Below are 18,021 nucleotides of genomic sequence, written 5' to 3' on the forward strand. Positions count from 1 at the left end.
CTTTTCCCCTACGACTGGTGTCAAGACCACAGACAGAAGCTTTGGCTATCTGGGCCCCTTCTGCCGGGAGAGGCGTGAGACCCTCCTGTGGGCCTCCCCAGCTCAGAGCAACGCCACTGGGAGAAGGAAGTGTGTTTCTCCCAAGACCACGGCACAAAACTCCAAAGATGAACTGGGAGAGTGTTTGGGCAGAAGGAGAATGCATCTCCACCGGCCTCTTGTTCAGAAGGCGCTGATTTCCTCTGTTCTAGGAAAGGAACACCGAGAGAGAGCTGATTCAGCTCACTGAGGGTAAAAATAGCTAAGTGGACAGCTTGAGTGAGACTTAGCACTTCACCTGTTTGTCCTATTATCAACTGCACACGGGGATGTATCAAGGGCTGCAGAGTTACAGCCATTGTAAAACCAAGGCTCTGTGTAAAAACCATCTACCTGAAATTGAGAAGTGGTTGGAGCTCGTTCAGATTAGAAAGAGGGCCTTCGCATGCTTCTCCTCCAACAGCTGCCAGGGGAATGGCAGCCTGCGGGAAGCCTACGTGACAGGAGGAGCGCCTCGGGGAAGGCACCAGAGAGCGCCCACCATCAACGGCATGCTAAGGGGAAAGGCTTGGGTTTCCCCTGATCTCTTGACTGTCTTCCAAAGTTCATCGTGGTTTCTCGAAGACCAAGGTGCATTTATGGGTCAAGTTCATTTTCAGGGGGACAAGGCCGGGCACCTCTCCCGTGAGGAGCTGCATTAATATCTGGTCACATATCTGCCTGGACCTCTACAATTTCTGAACCATAACACCCTCAGACTGACTCAGTGCTCCCAAGTACAACTTCCCAAAGGAGGTGAATGGAGACACGTGGGCAGTCTTTAGAAGTTCTCCTGTGGCTTTAAGAAATCCTACTTGACCCTCAATTCTAGAGAGGCTGGAAAGTGTCAAGTTAGGGCTTTGGTAAGAGAGTGAGGAAGCAGATCTTCAGAGCTCAGTGAGAAAAAACGCACAGACACACATACTCGTGCCCACACTCACATGCAGACACACACATATACCTATGTTCATTTTTTAAGAGAGAACAAGAGAGGGCTTGAGAATAGCAAACATGCCCCAGTTCGCCCATCCTTAAATATTGTTAGATGAATCCGTCATGTTGACAAATAGCCCCCACGAAGGGCAGACCCAGCAGGCTCCTGCTCCTCACAAATGCAAATTGTGGAATGCAGGGGGCCAGCAGAGTGCACACATGTGGTCTAAAAATATGCTGCCTGTCCCATCTCTCTGGGGATCCACTTCCCAGGCCACTTGCGGGGGGTGGGGGGTGGGGGGGTGCGCGGGGAGCACTGAGGCAGGGGCCCTGCCTAAGGAGGAGCAGGGGCCTCTCTGTTTGCACCGGAGCTAATTACCCGAGGACCTAGACAGGCAGCTGCTGGGCCCCTGCTCTGGGTTTCCAAGTGCCTTGCAAGGCTGCGGTTCTAACTTTAGAATGGCACTCCCAACTTTGATCTTCCAGCACTGCTTGGCTTTAGGCAAAACATAAACTTGAGAGCTGCAACATGTTTTTTAAATTTTATTCCCCTGGCAGTTTCAGAATAAGGACAGGAATTATTTTCAAATGAGAATCTTTGACTGCACAACACAGGCTTCAAAAATTAAGCAGAAACACATGGCAGCTCTTATTATTAAATTTCCCTTGGAAAACAATGGTTTAAATTATGGGGGGGGGGCAGTTTGATAAAACTTTGAAATGTGAAGCCTAAAGTTTAAAATTAAAAAAAAAAATAGCTTTAGAGTCATTGGTTTTTGGTTGTTTTTTTTTTTTAAGATTATTATAGACTTTTTTTAGCCCTGCCATTATTAACCTATATCTGCCAATGTTTAAAATATGGAATGCTTTGGGGTTTAAAATATAAATGACAATTGTTAAAGCTGAAAATCAGGTGCTAAGGGGTTTTCTGAAGTACAGAGAGACATTCGGGCTTCCCGGTTAGAGCATCTCCCCATAAAGCAAGTTTTTAAGAAAATAATGAAGATGGTAGACCTGAACTGTATCCTAATCTTTCCGATTCTCTATGGAGTCCAGCAAGAAATAGAGACCCAGAAAAGTGAGCTGGGCATTCCCTGGCTGGTGAAAGTCTGGTGGGCCACAGTTGGGGCCGCTGGCCTCTTCTATCACCAAAAGCTATCAAAGCACACTTCCCATTTCTCCCCAAGCCATTCCCACAAAGGGATTCGGGCAAGAGGATGTTTTTGGAAGCTGCACCATCTCAGTCGCCCAGGCACTCTTCAATTCCTCCTTCCCCTCCAGGACCCAGTCAATTACTACCTTCTCGATGAAGCCTTTCTGATCACCTCATTTAAAAGTTTCCCCATGCCCTCATCAGCTCACATCCTTATTGTGTGTATCACTCATTTGGAACTTACGATTTCCTGCTGGATGTGGTTAGTGATCTTTCAAATGTGGCTCTTCCCTTCCCAGCTACCTTATAAGATCCTCAGTGGCAAGAAGCAGCTCTTTTCGCTGTCTGCCTCCCCCCTTGGGCCTAGCTCAGTGCCAGGGCCCTGTGGCTGGGCTCCCCGCTGGTACCGCAGGGAATAATCACAGCGCTCCAGTAATGACAAGAACTTATCTTCTAGCATCACCCAGAGGACACCCTAGGCAATAATTGCAGATGGAAAAAAAAGAAACCCGAAGTCCCTCCACCCCTTCGCCCTCCTGCCCTGAAGCAGAGGCATCTGCAGGAGGTGGGGCAGTGCCATGGGGGGAGGGAGGGGGGAGTGGAGAAGGCGGGGGGCGGGGGGGGGGGGAGGCCTCACTGGCCAGGTGGCACATTCCCTTGTGAGCCCTCAGCAGGACCGAGAGATGGAAGAGGAGACAGGAAGCTGGTCAGCCCCACTCTGATTCTGCAAAGGACTTACTTTTTTACATCTGTTGATTCTCCTAACCTGGCTCCCGTGACCCAGCCTGTTCGGAAGCTTTTCTGATTAAAGGGATCGTTCCTGTCCGGCGCATTGTGGGCCTTAATGATCGCCACCCGCCCCCTCTGAGCGCAGGGCGACTTCCCTGGCGCTCTTCGCAGTATTTTGGAAACAGTATTAATACCAGTTGTAGGAAAACAAGAACATCATTCACGGAACTTTGTTTATGTCACTGAATTCCAGTTTGGAATGAGTTCCTTTTCGGTTATAAGAAACTTCCCTTCCTCTATCTAGGAGCCAACCAAAAAAGCTCATTCAACATTTTGAGTAGGGCTGTCATTGCCTGGATGGTGAGAACACGTCGCAGGTGTAGAAGAGTAGCTTTTGCCTGGGTGGTGTCTGTGGCATCAGGCCTTGTTACTCAAAATGTGGCCTCAGAGCATGGCCTGGGAGCTGGTTAGGAGAGGAGAGTCTCAGTTTCCACGCCAGAGCCGCCGAATCAGGATCGCCGTTTCAACAGGATCCCCTGAGATTCACACACACGTGAATGTTGACCAGCTCCCGTGAGAGCTCTCTCCATCCCCAGAAAACCATCTCCCACCCACCTGTCACTCCTGCCTGAAACGCTCATCATAGAGATCCACAGGATCAGGATAGGCTTTATTGCCCTTAAATGGCAAATACACCCTAAAGGAACAATTTATTAAGGCAAATCAGCTACTAGTACGGAGATGCTCAAGTGAACTCGTCTGCTCTTTTGCCAAGTGAAGGAAAGAAGGAGCTGATGCTTTGCGCACTCCGGGACGGGCGCCGACGGGGGTGTCTCCTGGTCTGAGGATGGCAGGCGGGGGCGTGGGGCAGGGTAGGGGGTCGGGGGAGTTTCTTTCCACCTGCCCTGTGCTGTCTGGATCCAGATGTGGGAGACAGAGTCCCTACAGTGGCAGACTTTCAACAGTTAAAAAACGATCTTCCCAAAGAGCTAGCCACATCCAGGAGGGCCCGAGAGCCAGAGAATCGAGTCCAGGAGGCTGTGAGAATGAAAGTGAGACCAGGCAGGCTGACACGGACTAGCGGGGGAGCTGACAGGGCCGGGGCTGGAGACGGAGGCTGTGGTTCCCCCTGGGGCCTGTCCATGGAGGCGTGGGCTTATAGAAGCAGAATCCATCTAAAAGGCCAGAAACAAGAATGTCCTGCCTGTCCACCTGCCTGAGGGGATCCAAAAGGTCACAGTCACACTAATAACGATCTGTACAAACCCTGCTAGTATGGCTCCAGGGTCTCTGAGAGGACTTCTTCATCTGAGACACTTCTGAGAGGCTCCAGGAGCGCTACCTGAAGTCTCTGAGGAATCGGGCGACCTCTTTCTCCACCCTTGGGTCCATCGTTCCACACGCGGATGCCCTTGCCCTTGGAGTCCGATAGCCCCATAACTTACTTCCGAGATACAAAAACAAATAATAACTTCCTTCTGTGTGGGAGTCCATTTGGTCTGCTGTAACAACACCACACAGGCTGGGGGGCTCCTCGACAACACGAATTTACTTCTCACAGTTCGGGAAGCTGAAAGTCCAAGATGAAAGTGCAGGCAAATTTGCTGTCTGGTGAGGGCAAACTTTCTTGTTCATAGATGGCTACCATTCCTTCTCCTGTGTCCTCATAGCAGAAAGATCGAGAGAGTTCCCTCGGGGTCTCTTTTAAGAGAGCACCAATCCTGTTCCGGAGGGGTGCACCCTCATGACCTGATCGCCTCCCAAAGGCTCCACCTCCTAACACCATTACCTTAGAGGCTAGGAATCAACATACGGATTTTTCATGGACACAAACACTCCGTCCCTAACACTCTATTAGATCCCTTCGCAGAGCTGCTGATTTCGACAGAGTTCAGAGAGAAATCGCTAACCCCTCACATCCTTGGATCCCCCTGTGGATATATTCTCTCACAGGGATACATTTTCTCCAGGACTCCCCAGTTTTGATGTATTTTAGTTTCTGTCCCTTCCCATTCCTACCCTGCTGGTTCACCAGACACCCCAGCGTATGTCTGTCTCCTAATCGTGAATATGGCGGAAATTCTTTTTCCATTAGAAACAAGGATTGAGTAGGTTCAGGAAAGATAGATCTAGAAACGGACATTGAGTGCAGTCGTGGGCAGGGGAGCCACTGGACATCCCACCCTGACAGGGGCAATTCTCACCGCTCACCAGTGCCACACCTGCTACAGTCCATTCGTTTATAAATGAACCAAGTGAAGTAACTTTAAAATTAACTTCAAGGGGCACCTGGGTGGCTCAGTGGGTTAAGCCTCTGCCTTCTGCTCAGGTCATGATCCCAGGGTCCTGGGATCGAGCCCCATATCACAGCCTCCTAGACTCAATTCTCTGGCTCTCAGGCCCTCCTGGATGTGGCTAGCTCTTTGGGCTCTCTGTTCAGGAGGGAACCTACTTCCCCTTCTCTCTCTGCCTGCCTCTCTCCCTACTTGTGATCCCTGTCTGTCAAATAAATAAATAAATAAATAAATAAAATCTTTAAAAAAAAATTAACTTCAAGAGGAACACAAAGGGCCAGCAGCCTGAGGAGACAGTGGGAATTCTACCCACTTCTGCTCATTTGTTCATTGATTATACACCTAGAACAGTATCTGTCATAGAACAGGAAAACATATTTACAAATGATTGACCAAATAAATGAGTGAATTTAGCAAATATAGGCAAAGTGTCTGGATGTGCAATTCTTTGTTCTAGACACTAGAAAGCAGCAGGGACTCAGTGAGCCCCAGCCTGACAGAGGGTCCAGGGAAATAGTAGATGATCCCCAGACCCATATATGACAAAGAACGCAAGGGGGGAATAGTGCATGGCTATAGCAATGCACAGAAGGGTCTGCTGAGGACCCTGACCATGGTTCAGTGGAGTTGGCCCAGGGGGGCTGAAGGGGAGATGTATGGCCAAGGACTCAGGTACTGAGTCTCAGGGGCTGGAGGTGCCTGCTGGGGGGACCAACTTCTCTGGCCTCTTAAGGTGTCTCCCTAGAGACAATGACTATAAACTAGTCCCAATCTGGGTCCCCAGCCTCCAGACCAGGGCTGGATTCCCTCCACTCTTGGGATAGCCCAAGTCCACTGCCAAGAGCTGACAACAGCACGGGGTGGACAAAAGAAACGTAGAGCTTGTTGTCTGCATGGCAGGGGGAGCGAGGAGTGGGGGGGACAGAAAAGAGGTTATTATAGTCCAGATACAACAGGCCTTTGCATTTTAAACACGGAGAGGAAGGAACAGGCAGATTAAAAAGCGAAAAACGGCAGTTTGCAGAGAAAGGTTAGCTGTTGGAGAATGAGTAAGAGATGGGGGGTGGGCGGACAGCTTGGATAACAAAACCAGAGGAATTAGTTAGTTATCTGCTGAAATCTACTGCTTCAGAGGGAAGCTCAAGAGTCATCTGAGCTGGTTTACACAGGGAATAAGACTGAGTTGGGATGAGATTTCACTGGGTAATGGGATAAAAATTCAGGCACTGCTCATTCAGATCCAAGGCTCTCTTGCAACCCTGCTCTGAGCTGGAGGGAATTGTGTCGTGGTACATATTTATGTCTGAATGCGAGCCAGTGTGTATTCTACAGGCACAAAGTTCTTTCATGCTCGGGGGGAAAAAGTGTTCCTGTTCTTACATATTCTTTTATCCTAAATCTGAAGTACTTAATAAGAAGTCATTGTTGGCAAAGGCCTGGTATGAAGCAAGGCTGTGTGTGTGTGTGTGTGTGTGTGTGTGTGTGTGTGCGCGCGCACACTCGTGCACACGCGCTCCGGAGCCTGTACGTGTGTGCATGTGTGTATGTGTGTGTACGTATGTGTCCAAGAGAAACATACCTCTTTGTCACAGTGTGGAATGGGCCAGGTTTTCCGTAAGTGGATAAGAGGAATTTGCTGAAGCATTTGCCACACTAAATGTGTTGTGGGTCACACTGGAATATGCGCTGCTCCCCTTTCCCTTTTTTTCTAACCAATTCCCACCTGCCTTGCATGCCGCATCCATCAAGACTTTCAGTAGGTCTGGTTTCAGTTCCCGTAAACTGCATCAGGCTAGTAGTAGCAGAGTCCGTGGTTAGTGGAGTCAGGCATCTCGGCACCCCCGCCCCTTGCCCCTTGCCAGCCGGCTTCCCAAACTCACTCATGTCACCAAATTGCAAATCATGCAAAAGCAAAAGATAAACTCCAGGCCAACTAAAGCCGTTTGGAATGCAGGGACTTGGGTGCAGATAAATACCTCCAAGGTTTCCCATATACGATTGGAGGCTTTGAAGTCAGAAATCAATGGCCGGCTTTTCGAAGGAAAAGGTAACAGGTGTGCTCAGGTGAGCCCCAGACAGCTGGGTCTGTGGAAGCAGGTGCTCACACAGGTGCGGTGGCTGCTCCTGCCATACGTCCTGAGCAGACATGGGATGCAGGAGGAGGAATGAGACTGTGAATCAGAGAAGACAGGCCCATTCAGCCATCCGTGCCTCATTTGTCTCCAGGTACACAGAGCAAATCCACAAGTAGAGAAGTACATAGCAGATGGGACATTCCAGAAGGAAACTGCTTCCTGTTCCAAAGCCTTCAGAAATATAAGAAAAAGACAACCAATGAGTTTTTGGTCAGAGAGCTGATCTCAAAACCAAGACACGGAAACTACCAGGACCCATGAGAGGAACCTTGCAAACATAAGCAGTAATGAGGAGTTGAAGAAGAGTGAGCTGTAAGTATTACCAGCCGGGGCATAGGCCCTCAAAAAGGCTTGCTGGCCTCAATGTTGAAATAACTCAAGTCTCTGTCCTGCCCATCCTTCCCCTGATTCACTCTTTCTTTGGGGGACCACACTCAGCCCCATGCTTGTATGTCTCCCAAATCAAAACCCCCATGCTGACCTCTCTCCTAAGCTCCAGACTCAAAAACCCAATGTCCTATTCATCCTCTTGGATATTTAATGACTTTTCCAAAGTTATTGTATCCAAATTGCACTGATTTCCACTGTACCCCCCCCCCCACGTCCCACTATGTCTTGGTCTTCCCCATCTCAGAAAATAATCCTCACAAGCACGTTCCAAGGCACCACTATCTCTTGCCTCAATGACCAGCATGCCCTCGGGCTCACCAACCTGATCCTACACTTTCCCAGTGTCTAGTCTCTCCATGGCAACCCAAGTGACTTTTGAAAATATAATCAGATTAGCCTGCTTTCATGCTCAGAAACTCCCACTGGTGTTTTATTACCCTTAAAATGAAGCCCAAAGTCTTACACTGGCTACAAATGGCCAGACCAGCATTTACTGTTCCAACCTCATCTCCTCTCATCCCATGCCAATTCCAACCACTCTGGCCTCCTGGCTGTTCTTCAAAACATCACCTGGTTCCTTCCTCAGCATCTTGATATTTGCGGCTCCATCCACCTGGAAAACACTTTTCAAAACATTTCACATTGCTCACTCTTCCACTGCATCCAAAATTGTTGCACATATTACCTCTGCAGAGAAGCCTTCTGACCCAGATGCTACAGGAGACCAACCACCACCCAACCCCTCATACCACCCTCTCTTCCCTTAACTTGTCTATTTATCATGCTTTTTTGGTTGCCCAGCTTATTTTAAACATTCTTGGTGTGTTTGGGAACCTTCAAGATTTTCCAAGTGGAAAATAGTATCATGGCTTTACCAGTGTCCTCCAACCCCCAAATCCATGTCCATCCAGAACCTCAGATTGTGACCTTACTTGGGGATAAGTTCTTTGCAGCTATATACTCAGTTAAGGATCTTAAAAATGAAATCATCCAGTTTTAGAATGGGACGTAAGTCTAATGACTGCAATACTTACAAGAAAGAAGAGAGGGAGTCTTGGACACAGACTTGAAGTGAAGAAGGCCATGTGACAACAGAAGCAAAGATAGTCATGGAGCCACAAGCCAAGGGATGCCAAGATGCAGGGAAGAATTCTTCCCTAGAACCTTCAGAGGGAACATATCTCTGCCAGCACCTTGATTTTGGACTTTCAGCCTTCAGCAACAAAGCCATCAAATTTGTGGTAATTTGTTACAAAGCCCATAGGAAACTAATACAGCCAGAAAACCCATTTCATGTAATTCACTCAGTATCTGAGAAGCAGGCATGATCCTTCCCACTTTACAAATGAAGCCTGAAGGGTAGAGAAACTTCAACACATGCCTTGAAACCTAAAGAAACCAGAACTCCTGCATTCTGACAGTCCACCTCCTAATAACAGCACTGTGTAAAATGAGGAGGCTGGAATGCCAAGTGACTCCGATGATCCCCTTTCAAGATATTCTAAGGCTGCTGCCAAGAACAATGTAGTCCTAGAGGCAGCGTAGGGTAGCTACCAACATGAGAGGAAGCTGTCAGGGTGCCGACAAAGCCCACCATCAGAAGTTCAGAGTGGTAGGTCATAAATTATTTGTATAAGAGAAAAAGCCAAGCAAGGGTCCATTTTAACAGCCATCTGGCATCTCTGTCCTGTAACCTAGGCTGAGTCTGTACTGGGTTTCATGCTTTGGGGCAGAAACTCATACCAGAAAAATATTCTTTAATGCATTTTGTGCAGCTGGATAGAGCCGAGAATTTGTTCAGATTTAAATTAAATTACACCTACGCTGATACTACAAAGGATATTAATCAGGTAGACTTAGTAAATACTGATAGGGCACCCAGAGGGTGCTAAGCACTACCAGTGACTTGTGGATATCACTGGAAGGGAAGAAAATGGTGGAGCTTTTGGCTGGCATGAATCACATCTATAAGCCAGTGAGAAAAGTTGTCATGTCCAGTTCTGCTAACCAGAAAAAAAAAAAAAAAATCTGGTCCTTGTAAGGCTGCTAATACATTTAATCAGTACCACAGCCTTAATTTAGTACCCTCCCAAGAGTACCACAGGGACCTGCCAGCTTTCATGACAATGGAAGCCACCATAGAAGGAACTCAGCGACTCAGAAATCCAGACAGACGTGGAAGCTACATAGAATCATACTGGCTAAACTATAAGCAAAAGATCATCTAGTCCAACTCTGTCACTATACAGAAGGGAAAATCTAGGCTCTTGAATATGGAGGGCCTTTTCAGTGAGAGGTTAACTTATGATTGTGTAGACCTCAGTCTCTAGGGCAGAGAGACCTGGGTCTCTTACCACTTCCTAGTTGGATGGCCATGACCTACGACAAGCTAACTCCACTCCCTGCATCTCCATTTGTTTCCTTAACTCCAAAACGGATATACTGATTTTCACCTCATAATGTTTTGCAAGGAACAACACACATGATACCGAGTACCTGGTGTAGAGTAAGTGTTCGATCCCACCTTCTTCGTCTTTCCCAGGGTCACACTGACCAATTCTGGTTGAGCCAGGATTAAAATCCAGATATCAAGGAGTGTCAGGCTGGTATTCTTCCCATGCCATTTCTCCAAAGAGAAGAGTATTGCCCATTTGTGTTCCTGGGTCTACACTCCAATAATTCAGGATACTGACCAGTACCTCCTAAATTGAACAAGATACAAAGAATGGCAATAAATCTCTTTTTTCCAAGTAAGTTCAGAAAGCCATCCTATAACCCCACACCGAATTCCTAAAACTATAAAGAGCTTCCTTTAGGACCAACATTTTCTGGCTAATTAAAATGAATGTTGTATCGATGAAAGATTATTTTAAAATGGCACTGATAGTGTTTAGACATTGTCATAACATCAGCCGGCAGATCACTAATTTGCAAATTTACTAAAGATCTTGCCAATTAAAACCTCTTCTAGACACTCTGAAACACACTGTCACTGACAGCTGATAGACCACATGGTAAAGACATGATCATATTAAAATCACACAAGACTGTTCTCTCTGGAAGGGGCTGAGGGAGAGAGACGGGGGCATGTCCCCAAAGTGAGTGCCACTAAGTCAACCAAGCCAGACTGGCAGAGGAGAAAAGCAAATCTTTTGGTTTTATTTTACCCTCACTGTTTTCCAAAACAAACAGTGGAACTTCTCAAAAAGTCTGCAGGAAATTATCATCCTGCAAAATCGTTCCTGTGTTTCTCTTGGTGAGACAAGCCAAGAGAAGGGAATCTCTGGACCAAACTTGACATGCACAAAAACACAAACTGACTTACACCTGGAAGTTGGTGGGCATTAGCCCAGGGTCCTATGCGGACAACTTTGCACTTCTCTAGGGGTGTCCCAAGGGGCAACAGTAGTCATCAATCCCTGGAAAGTCACCCCAATTAACAGCACAGTGAGTTCCTGTAAAAGTCCACTTTACAAGCTCTGCCCAGCAGTGGGTCACTGAAGGAAATTTTCCAGATTTGGAAGTCAAGGTAGTATGACAAGGCATGCATTCAAATGGACAGATTTCATACATATAACCCTAGGAGCCAACATTTAACGAACACTTCCCATGTGCATTATATCATTTATTCACTGTTAACAATCCTGTAAGATTGATGCTACTATTATTCCCAAAAATCATGCAAGGAAATTAAGGTGTAGAGATGTAAAGAAGGTGCTGTAGATCTCATTCTTGTACACAACAGCTGCTATGCAATAGAACCGAGATTCAAGCCCAGGCCCATCTCCCTCCAGGACTGGTGTGGGAAAACTCCACAGTGTTATCTGGCCTTATTCCTGAGAGAGGTGATCTGCTCACATACTTGTCCATAGGAGATGGTGGCCTTTTCCGAGATCCATGTATAATATTTCTCAACTCAATAAGATATTCAGAAATGTAGCAAATTATACAAGTATAACCATATAAGCAGTTATTGTATTTACATTCTATGTTGAAACAGTGTATACTAAAACCTTAAGATCCAGACTCAAAATCTGTCATTACTGGGCACCTGGGTGGCTCAGTTGGTTAAGCGACTGCCTTCGGCTCAGGTCATGATCCTGGAGACCTGGGATCGGGTCCGGCATCGGGCTCACAGCTCCACGGGGAGTCTGTTTCTCCCTCTGACCTTCTCCTTGCTCATGCTCTCTCTCACTGTCTCTCTCTCAAATAAATAAAATCTTTTTTAAAAAATTTGTGATGACTTATAAAGAACATGACATTAAAATGGGTTTATTAAACCAACTGGATGGTGGATAAGATGGTCCTGGTGTTCCAGTAACTACAGTTGTGGAGTTTATCCCACTGAAACCTAGTGGAATAAAATAACCACTCATGACCCATGAATTCTTGGATCCAAAATTAGACAGCACAGTGGGAATGTGTTCTTGATCTATGATGTCCAAGTTCTCAGCTGAAGACTGGAGGCTGATGACTGAAATCACCTGGAAGTTCCCTCACCTTCATGTCTGGGGGGGTTAGTGCTGGCTGTGAGCTGGGGCCTTGGGTCCTCTCCACGTGAGAACTCCATGGGGTGGGATCTCTCCACAGATTTCTTTCAGCGTGGTGGTTGGGTTCTAAGAGCAAGCAACCCGAGAGAGAGAAAGTAGGTGGAAATTGTATCACCTTTTTTGACCTAGCCTTGGAGGGCTCCCAGAATTCTTTCCACCCCTATCCATTTAACAGAAGCAAGTCATTTAAAGCCAGTCCATATTTGAGAGGAGGAGAATCAGACTCCACCTCCTGTTGGTAGGAATGTGAAAGTCCTAGAGGAAAATAAATGTCATTGGAAATATCATTGGGGCCATTTTTGAAAAACAGAATACTTATTTCTGTTTATCATATTTAAAATAACAAATTACTTATACTATAAATCTTCATAGACTATATGAACAGATTGGAGGCATCTGTTTACCGTTAAATATTCTTATCTGTCCTCTGAAGCAAACTTATGAACACCATGTCAGTTGTAAAGCATTTTTATATTTTTTTCTCTAAAGCAAATGTAAGAAGATCATACTAATTATAAAGCATTAAAAATATTTTTATATTTATATTTTATATGTTTTTAAAAACAACCTCTCAAAGTGTGCTACCTAAAATGTTTGGCTAAATAACCATATATTAGGTTTGAAGGCAATAAAATTGTATTTGTCTTTATCATATTACAGTGTGTTTTAGAAATTTAAATCAGTTTTTTCCTTTCTAAGAGTTTATGTGATTTTATTGTCTGTGCATAAAGACCTAGGACTACAAAGACCATTGGGGATCAAATTGTTCTTTCCACTGTTCCTGGGAAGGCAAGACTGAATCTAAATCATCCTGATGTCTTTACTGGTTTATCTATTTGAATCCCAAGGAGAAGAATAATGTGACCTAATACTTCCCACTAGACCCAAAGACAGGCTGGGTGCACTATTTCATTTCAAAATATCTGGGGAGTTTCCAGAAATCGTCCTATTATTGATTTCTAACTTAATTCCATCACGGTCAGAGAACACACTTTGAGTGACTTGCAGACTTTGTAAATGTTCAGAAATTTGTTTTACAGCCTAAAATGTGATAAATGTCCCGTGTGCCCCTAAGAACAATTTATAATCTGAATTTGGGGGTAGAGTGTTCTTTAATTGACTAATGTCAATGGGTCACATCAGTTGAGCAAATGTCCAAGTTTTCTATATATCCTCACTGATTTTCAGCTTACTTGCTCCCTCTGTTAGTAAGAGTGCAGTATTAAATATCTCTATCATCATGATTTTATTTCTCCTTGAAACACTATCAGTTTTTGCCTCATGCATTTGAAAGCTCTATGATTAGTAGTGTGAACATTTTGGACTGTTAAGTCCTGTTGAAGAATCAATACTATACCTTTATGATGGAAACTTCTTTATACCTCATACTATTCTTCGCTAGGATGTTAATATAGTTAATATAGTAACTGATATTAATATAGCTATCTCAACCTTTTTTTAAATTTTGCTTTGGCATTTTTTTGTCTGTTTCAATTACCTTTCATTCTACTTGTGTCTTTATCTAAAGGAAGTCTCTTGCAGGTAAGAGACCTGGGATCGGGTAAGGTAAGGTAGTGTGTAGCTGGGTCTTTTTGTAATCCAGTCTGATAATCTCTACCTTATAATTGGTGTGTTTGGGCCTTAAATTTAAAATCACTATTTATATGATTGGGTTAAATCTATCATGTTAGGGGCACCTGGGTGCCTCAATGGGTTAAGCCTCTGCCTTCAGCTCAGGTCATGATCCCAGGGTCCTGGGATCGAGCCCTGCATCGGGCTCTCCGCTCAACAAGGAGCCTGCTTCCTCCTCTCTCTCTGCCTGCCTCTCTGCCTACTTGTGATCTCTATCTGTCAAATAAATAAATAAAATATTTTTTTAAAAATCTATCATGTTATATGTTTCGTTTTTTTTACTTTTCTCCTCTGTTCTTTGTCATCCGCCCCCCACCCTTTCTTTCTTGCTTTCTTTTGGATTAATTGATTATTTTTTGTGATTCATGTTCTCTCCTTCAGTAGCTTACTAGCTATCTCTTTTCTTTTTTTGTTATGTTAGTGGCTACTCTAGAGTTTATAGTTACACATTTAACTTTTTTTTTAAAAGACTTTATTTACTTGTTAGAGACAGAGAACACAAGCAGGGGGAGCTGTAGGCAGAGCAGGGAGAGGGAGAAGCAGACTCCCCAATGAGCAGGGGCTCGATCCCAGGACTCTGGGATCATGACCTGAGCCAAAGGCAGATGTTTAACCGACTGAGCCACTCAGGCATCCCTATGGTTACACATTTAACTTACCCCGGTCTACCTCCAAAGGATGGCAGACCACTTCCCACAGAGTATAAGACACATAATATGCATTAGGACACCTGATTTTCCCAGCCGTCAGCCTCTGTGCTCTGGCACATATTTTACTTATACATTTGTTATAAAACCCACATTATATTGTTACTACTTTTGCTTAAATGTCTAATAATCTTTTAAAGAGATTTAAATAATAAGAAAAATAGTCACATGTACCCATGTAATGCCATTGTTTAGAGGAGGGGTTTTTTTTTCCAACCTCTTTAGAGCTGATATTCTTTGCTGGGGTCAGAGACGGGGGTGGGAGCAGCTTCGTGCACTGTGAAATGCTTAGTAGAATGCCTTGCCTCTACTCTCTGGATGCGAGTCTTCTTCCACCCTCCTTTCCCTTATGTTGTGACAACCAAAAATGTCTCCAGATTTGTCCATCAGCCCTGACTGGGGGAGGGGCCAAACCACCTCCAGGTGAGAACCATTGGTGCAGATCCACATTTCCATCTGGTGTCATTTCTAGCCTCTCAAGAGACTCCCTTTAACATTTTGTATACTGTGGATTTTCAGCTGATAAATTCTTTCAGCTTTTGTATTTCTAAGGGGGAGAAAAAGCTTTATTTTGCCTTCATTGTGGAGAGAGATTTTTTCCCCCAGGGTGAAAATCGTGGGCTGACAGTTTTGTTCTTCCAGCACCTCAACGATGTGATTCCGCTGCCTTCTCACTTGCATGGTTTCCGACAAGAAATCTACAGTCATCCTTATCTTTTTCCTGTGCCGAATGCTTGGGGTTTTTTTCCTCTGACTGCTTTTAAGATTTTCCCTTTATCACTGGTTTTGAACAAATTGATTACAATGTGCCTCGGTGTAGTTTTCTTCATGTTTCTTGTGCTGAGGGCTCATTCATACTGGTATGAACTTAGTCTACAAATAGATGTACAAGAAATGTCAAATTCGCTTTGTTTTTATCTTTTTTTTTTTCAGTGTTCCAAGATTCATTGTTTTTGTACAACACCTAGTTTGTTTTCTTTAACTTTAAATATAAAGTTAAATTTAACTCAGGGTCAATCCTTCCCCCAACACACTGTGGAAAATTCAATCACAGTCATTATTTTCCCTTGCCCCAGTAGAGAGGGGATGTTCTCTGGGCAGTACACAGATGGGGATGCCTCTCCAGTCTTGGGTCATTGGTATGCCCTGGTTGCCATGGTGATACCTAACATTCCCGTTCATAGCCAATGCTACTTTCAATCCGTGCCTGGCACATGGGACAGTTTAGCCAGTCAGAGCCCTGTGCCTAACCTCCTATCTCTAAGATAGGACCTACCTGCCCAGGTCTATTATTTTCTCCTACTTCCCAAAATCTGTTCCTCTCCCCTGGAGCACCACAATAGAGTCATGCCTCTCTCTACTCCAAGGAACCCTCCCCTTCAGTACTTCAGAGGCACTCCTCCCTCTTCCAATATCCAGTACAATCTAGTCAACACATTTGGCTTTGAAGAAAAACAAACAGAAATATCACAAAACTTCAAAGATCTTCTCTCCACCTTGCAAAAAATCTCCAAAGCAAGTAAATACCAATCCCATATCTACCTATTTGAAAAGAGAATGAAGGGTAAAGTTTGGAAAGCAAAATCCAAATTCACATAAAAGACCACCCTGTCACCTCTATAAACTGCCATGTAAGGTGGTAAGTGATATCATGACATTAATGAAGTGTTAGGTTTTTAAATGTCCTAAAGAGAAGACACAGTAATCTAAATAGGAGACAATCAGTAAGCCGGATCTTAAAAGATAAGGAAGGGTATGTTAAAGGAAGGCATCCTAGGGAGAAGCAGAAGCTTGTGCAGAGGCCCTGCATTGTGGAGTGTCCTGGAAACAAGGAGAAGGAAGGAGAAGTTGTGTAGAGGTATGTGCAGAGAGAGCAGAGAAAGGATAAGATCATAACAGAAGAAACTGGAAAAATTAGTCAATAACTAATGGTGAAGGGCTTTATATGCTGAACTAAGAAGCTTTGATATGATATTATAGGGATCTGGCAGTCCCAAAGGTCCTTTATGTGTGTGAAAGACTTAAATTGTTCTAATTATTATTATTATGTGGTTAAAAAAATTAGGATATAGCAATTATAGCCAAAAGAAAAGAAAACCATATTCCTTTTCTTTGTAGCATATAATATTCCTACAAATTTAGCTGTTAAAGCAGCACACAGTAACCTCATGGCTTCCGTGAGCCAGGAGTCCTGCACAGGTTACCGGTCTTCTCTGCTCCAGAGTATCTCACAAGCTAGCATTCAAGATGTCAGCTAGGGCTGGAGTCCCATCTGAAAGCTCAAAGGGAGAAGAATCTGCTCCAAGCCCATGTGACTCAGTTACTTGCTGGCTGTTGACCAGAGGCCCCCCACAGTTCCTTGCCACTAGGATTCTCCATAGGTTAGTAGCATGTTTCATCCAAGCCAGCAAGAGAAAGAATCTTCTGGCAAGGTGGGAGTTACAAACTCATGTAATATGTTCATGGAAATGAAATCCCATCACCTTTGCTATAATCTTCTAGTTAGAAGCAAGTTATAGGCCCCACCCACACGCAAGCAAAGGGATACACAAGAACATGAATACCAGGAAGAGGGGATTATCAGGGGCCATCATAGAGTCTGTCTACTACAAAAAGAAAAAAATAAGCAATTAGTCGCAGCAGATGCCTTCTCCATTTGAAGCAGAAGGTCTTAACTGCTGGTGTAGTAGAAACTAACCGTCATGACACTACCCATGTGTCTCCAAATAGATGATCACTTGTTCAATATGGCCTCACCCACAAGGAGAATCAATTACCAATTTCATGAATTAAGGGCAATTCTTTTACACTGTGAAGGAAAATATCCCTGAGCTTACATAAAAATTCCTGCATTTACTGGGGGAAAAAATGGAGATACTTACCAAGCCTGATTCCTTCTTTTAAATGCAAGGTGTAGATGCATGAAGACCACATTTTCATACAACTCATGTACATCCCCGTTGGTGATAACTAAAGACACAGGACAGTACCCTTCAAGGTAATGAGTAACTATAACTGAATGTAGATATTAAATAGACCTGATTTAATAAATTTTCTCAGACCTTATTTGCTTTTTTTTTCTTTGTTACACACCAGATTCCAGACTTTAGCCATATTTCTTGAACTGAAGCCTGAATCTCTTCCTGTGAGCACTTATGAAAATGTGTCCAAAGGTTAGCAAGGGTAGCAGGCAATGCTAGTGTATACTCGCATTCTGGATTTATCAATCATTTTAAATTATCAATTGTTTTAGCCCAAATTTGAAAAGCATCTGGGGGCTTGTAATTTGCAATCAGTCACTTCAGGATGAATGTCAAGAGAAAGTTCCAGCTATGAGATATAAACTGATTGCAAAATGGGTCTGTGGGAGCTACAAAGGATGAAATACTGAGTGCAGAGTCAGGGGGGTGGGAGGAGTTC

At 44.6% G+C, this 18,021-nt stretch overlaps 1 long non-coding RNA gene across 2 annotated transcripts in view; it reads right to left on the bottom strand.

Moving 5' to 3' along the window:
• LOC106005145 overlaps positions 1 to 10,410 on the bottom strand; it is a 36,359-nt gene extending 25,949 nt beyond the window's left edge. For both annotated transcript variants that reach the window (XR_006602142.1, XR_006602141.1), the window contains exon 1: positions 7,164 to 10,410. This is a non-coding gene — a long non-coding RNA (uncharacterized LOC106005145). The remainder of the gene's footprint in view (positions 1 to 7,163) is intronic.
• Positions 10,411 to 18,021: the final 7,611 nt, after the last annotated feature.

Source organism: Mustela putorius, unplaced genomic scaffold, assembly GCF_011764305.1.
Source record: "Mustela putorius furo isolate JIRA1106 unplaced genomic scaffold, ASM1176430v1.1 tig00003858_pilon_pilon_pilon, whole genome shotgun sequence".
NCBI classification, from domain to species: domain Eukaryota; kingdom Metazoa; phylum Chordata; class Mammalia; order Carnivora; family Mustelidae; genus Mustela; species Mustela putorius.